Source organism: Ipomoea triloba, chromosome 1 (genome assembly GCF_003576645.1).
Source record: "Ipomoea triloba cultivar NCNSP0323 chromosome 1, ASM357664v1".
Taxonomy (NCBI): Eukaryota; Viridiplantae; Streptophyta; class Magnoliopsida; order Solanales; family Convolvulaceae; genus Ipomoea; species Ipomoea triloba.
The window spans coordinates 30,203,995-30,209,994 of NC_044916.1; positions in this window are offsets into that span (position 1 = coordinate 30,203,995).

Consider the following 6,000-nt stretch of genomic DNA (forward strand, 5'->3'; position numbering starts at 1 on the left):
TACCGCCAACTCACAACTCTGGTTCAAGATGAACGGCCTTGGTCTAGGATATGGTCTATGCATGTCCCTCCTAAGGTTAAAACATTTTGCTGACAATTAGCTTCGTCTTATCTCCCAACTCGTGACGCTTTAATAGCTAGACATGTTGATTGCCATTTGATGTGTCATATGTGTAGGGTTGTGGAAGAGAGTGCCTATCATCTGTTTGTGGAATGTCCAGAAACTCGTAAGCTGTGGTTCACCTTAGGAGTGATGATTGGTCAGGTATTGAATATGGATATCACTGTTTGGTTCTTTGAATGCATTAAGCTATTACAAGGTGATTTGTTGGATAAATTTGTTATGGCATGCTGGGGGTTGTGGTGCGGTAGAAATGAAAATTACTGGAATGCAACCCCGGTTGACAATAATCTGATGTTGCAGCGTGTGCTTTCGTTTCTGTCTAATTGGAGGGCGGCGAATGAAGTTCCTATAGTGTAGAACGCGAGAGGCCGTGATGATAAGTGGACGAAACCACTACGGGGAAGGCTTAAGATGAACACTGATGCGGCTCTGGACCATAATCATAATGTTATGGGACTAGGGTGGGTGCTCCGGGATGATGATGGGGGTTTCCTAGCGGCAAAGAATATGCAAGTCGAAGGTTTGTATGCTGTGAGGGAGGCGGAAGCTATGTGTATGCGGGAGGCGCTAAGCTGGCTCAAGGATACGGGAATGGGAGGTGTGGACATAGAAACGGACTCTCAGCTTTTATTTAATGCTTTATCTTGTATTTCCTTTCATTCTGCTTTTGGTTTACTTGTAGACGATGTTAAAGAATTGGCATCTTTGATAAATGATGTCCAGTTCGGGTTTGTTAGGCGATCTGTGAACTGTGCAGCCCATGCTCTTGCACGGGAGACCATTTTGGTGTCAGGTTGCGGGGAGTGGTTTGATACTCCCCCTCAGTTCCTTGGTGACATTCTTGCTCGAGATTTAATAAATTAATTTCTTCCTTTCAAAAAAAAAATATGTTTACGATAAATATTTAACAAACAATATGTTTAAAAATATTTAATAAAATCTTTAATAAATATTTTTAACAAAGAGACTCGATATATTTAGCAAACAGTATGTTTAATAAATCAACATACTTAGGGGGTGTTTGGCAAATAACTGATAGCTGGTAGCTGGTAGCTGATCGAATTAACTGATAGTTAATAGCTGATTGTCTTAGCTAGTTTGACCAACTGATTGTATTAGCTGGTTATAAAAAAGTGTTTAGTAAATTAGTTGTTTACCATTAGCTTATTGCATGTAAAATGACATTTAAGGGTATGAGTGTATTGTGTTATTTTAAGTTTTAACTATAATAAAATATCCCTTCAAAAAAAATAACAAAATATGTAATTTATTACTATTATTATTATTAAATATAATGCTTTAATTACATTTACAAGCATGTAAAATGACATTTAAGGGTATGAGTGTATTGTGTTATTTTAAGTTTTAACTATAATAAAATATCCCTTCAAAAAAATATAACAAAATATGTAATTTATTACTATTATTATTATTAAATATAATGCTTTAATTACATTTACAATTTATTATTATTATTATTATTATTATTATTATTATTATTATTATTATAATTCCCTAAATCGCTAAACCTCACAGGCCACCAGTCCCACCACAACCAGTACTCTCACTCTGTTATTTTATTATTATTGTTATTATTATTATTATTATTTACCCAAACCCACAGGCCACAGCCCATTTGCAAGCCCTACCCATTTCCTCTCACTTAATTCCCTAAATCAAAGCAGAGTTCCTCTCCCCTAAATCAGATGCAGAGATCGCGAGAAGCAAGAAGAAGAAGAAGAAGGGAGAACTAGAAGCGAAGAACAATAGGCAAGAAAACAGCAAGAATCTAATGGCACCATGGATGAAGATTACTCTGCTTATTTTTTTTCATAGTAGGTATTTTCTTTTTATTTTTAATTTGTGAACTAAAAAATATAACTTGTATGATCTGGGTTTTGAGGTTGAAGATGATTTTGTGATGGATTGATAGTCTTTTTCATTGTAATTATTTTACTTTTAATTTTTGAGTTTTTTTGTATGTTCATGGTGGCCTGTGAGTGGGAAAGGAGAAGGATAAGGAGAGAAGAGGAGAAGATGAGTGAAGGNCCCTAAATCAAAGCAGAGTTCCTCTCCCCTAAATCAGATGCAGAGATCGCGAGAAGCAAGAAGAAGAAGAAGAAGGGAGAACTAGAAGCGAAGAACAATAGGCAAGAAAACAGCAAGAATCTAATGGCACCATGGATGAAGATTACTCTGCTTATTTTTTTTCATAGTAGGTATTTTCTTTTTATTTTTAATTTGTGAACTAAAAAATATAACTTGTATGATCTGGGTTTTGAGGTTGAAGATGATTTTGTGATGGATTGATAGTCTTTTTCATTGTAATTATTTTACTTTTAATTTTTGAGTTTTTTTGTATGTTCATGGTGGCCTGTGAGTGGGAAAGGAGAAGGATAAGGAGAGAAGAGGAGAAGATGAGTGAAGGGTAAAATTATCATTTACCATTGAGTGTGATCAGCTATGTTGTAAACGCTGGTATCACTGGCTTTTTTTATTTTCAGCTGATTGCATCAATAAGCTATATCAATAAACTGGTTTACCAAACACTAATTTTAGCTGTTTGACTTGGTCAAACAGCTAAAATTGATCAAAACAGCTAATAAGTGGTTGATCAGCCACTATCCAAACACCTTAGCATTTTTTTAGCAGTTTAACATTATTAGTATGTTTATTTAAGAAACAGTTTTGCACTTAGCAGTATCAATTACTTATGTTTAGCAGTATCAATTAGTATATGTTTATTGAACATTAGTAGACATTTGTTTTTAAATTTTAAAATTTTCATACAATTTAACAAACCAAGCAATAATATAAACAGGCAACACTAATACAAAATCACACAAAAGTCACAATCCAACCAGGACAATTTTTATTTTTAGGTATATTAGGTATTAAGTCATAATTATAGCTTTTAATTTGTGTTTGTGTTTGTTTGTATATATGAACATACTACACTTGCAATGTTATTATTATATAAGTTCCTTTATTGTGATTATATATATATATAATTTTTGTAATTTTGAAATATTTATATTTTTATACTAGGTCTGCGTAAAATTTTGACTTAGCAATTAAGGGAAAATTAAATGTTGAATTTTAGTCATATAACTATTTAAATAAATATTAGAATTTGGGCAGTAAGAAATAAGAATACTTAAAATATATTTAAATAAATATTAGAATTTGGACGGTAAGAAATAAGAATACTTAAAATATTTGGTGCTACTTAAGGCGCTTATTGCGTGAAAACAATCTAAGAATACTTAAAATATTTGGTGCTACTTAAGGCGCTTATTGCGTGAAAACAATCAAAATATCTCCATTTGGGCGGTAAGGCCTTCTCTCCCGCGTAAGCATTTCGCTTCTCATGTGAATGTCCGACCCGACCATCTTACACTCTTAGTCACTCCACCTTGCTACTCTAGCTTTGTATCACAATCCCCAACTGCATCTGAGCGTTTCGCCGTCTCCTGCCTGCGCGTCTGCGCCCCAAGCTCTGCGAATCTGTAGTCGTTACCGCGTACCGCCCTATTTTCCTGATTTGTAGTCGTTACCGTGAACCGAGTTCCTAATTTTTTTGTTTGCCTTAATTTTCCTAATTTTGCTTATGCCCTATTTTTCTTAATTTTCCTCATTTTGCTTTTGCCCTAATTCAATTGTTGTTAGTTGCTGCCCTAGTTTTGCCCTAATTTTGTGTTTTATTTTTGAACATTTGTTGTGTTGCAGACGGGGAAGTGGGAACAGCAGTCGACGGGCGGACAGGGAGCATTTGTTGTGTTGCAGAACTGTAGAAGGATATCTCAGCTCCAGGGACAGAGTTGATATTTTCCATGCCTGTAAGTTGAATTTTTATCCTTTTGCTAATCTGCATCTATCTCAGAATGTCATAATTATCATTCATTCCTGGAGATGTCATTTTTGTTGTTTATTTGCTTTGTAGAGGGGGAACAAAGGCCAATTATTTTCATAATGTAGTTAATAGTTATTCTTTAGAGTTGGAAAGTTTATGGATTAAGTATTCTAACAAAAATGGAATTCATATAATACCTGCTGGTATAAGCATCTAAGTATACTATGGTTCTAGACTGTTTGAGTGTTTGATTGTTTTGATTTCAAATTTTATTCTATTATTAATTTATAAATTAATTCATTAGTTTACATTGATGTATTTTGTTTGACTGTTTAAATCGTTCATTATTCTAATAGATTTTGTCTATTGTTCTATTATTTTTGCCAAGTAGTTTATATCTTATGCCTTGGATGCGGATTTGTTATTGTCAATGGCAGAGCTGCCATGTGCTGCAATACATGATTACATAGTGCAGATACAGGTAAAGTGCTATATATGTATCCTCCTTTGCTAATTCAAAATGTGTGATGATTTTTTGCTCATGAAATCTTATTATACAAAACTTGCTAGCTGTTTAGGAAACTAGCATATTATATATTTAGTTGAATGTAAGGTATTCTTTTGCTAGGAGCTGCCTCTTATTCTCCCAGGATCCCTTCTGTTTTCATGCAATAATTTAATTGCAAAAACATACATCAATTCTTGGTAGTTAAGTTGTTAACCTAGTCATGTGTTTTAGTTGCTTATTATTCCTTCAACTTTTACTTAGCAAATTGTTAAGAAATGCAATTCCCCAATACTGATGGAGTGTTGAACTGTCAAATTTTGATGGTTAGTTGCCCTATTGTTTCTTTGATTTTAGAATTACCTGAGATTGTAATTTTAGAATAAATTTTTGATACACATGTATGGAAAAAAAATTATTATATTGCCACAAAAATCTTAGTCTTTAAATTAGATTTCTTTTTAAACTGCATTTAATATAGATGTCTCACTGTAATATAGATGTACTGCCTCAGCTTCAAGGGAGAGTGAGCATACTATTGAAGCGGCGACCGAGCGTACTTCTCAACTGGCTTATGAGCCATCAGATGTTCCACCAAGCACGATTCCAAAAGACCGTAGGACTCTGAACAACTCCAGCTCACCAAACGATGAAACACAAGCTCCTTCATATGATGAAAATTAAGTATTTCATATTTTTATAGCTTTTTTTGGGTGTGTATGGTAATAGTACATAAATATTTATGTACACGATACTATTTTTTTTGTTGTAAATGATTTTGATATTTAAATATTTTCATTTTGAATTTCGATAGTGTGTACATTACTTTGCTGATGATATAGAATGCATTGACAACAGGTAAAACAAAATTATAGCAAGATCAGAATAATAAAAATAATTTATATAAATGTAAATTTTCTTTGTCACAATTTTTGTCCAACAGGTTGGTTGGTCCAACGGGTTAAAATTGGACGGAAATTTCTATTCTAAAAATGGTGGGTTACCATCCAAACTTTCCGTCCAACGGGTCAAAATTGGACGGAAATTCCCATTCTAAAAAGTGGTGGGTTACCATTCGGAATTTCCGTCCAACTTTGACCCGTTGGTCGAAATTTCCGTCCAACATTTGAAATGTTGGACGGAATTACCGATGTTCGTTTTTCCGGATCCTCATTTTGGCCGGAAAGTTGGTCGGAAACCCATTTACCGTCCAATAACTCCTGTTTTCCGAATAGCGATATTTCCAGCAGTGAGTGTTAAAACTTAAAAGGATAGGTAAAAGGTAGTGGAAAACAATTTTATATTTGGCATCATGTGGAAAAGGAAATTAGTTTTAATCATTATCATTCATTTTGATAGTGGAGAAAAAAACTATAAAGAATACATATTCTATCCATCATTCATTCATTCCATTAGGCATGGTAGGAAAATCAAAACACCAATTCTCTTCATCCTTTAATGAAGAAATCATTTCTCTTCATCTGTTGACGCAGCGTAGTTTAGGTAGACTGAAATATTT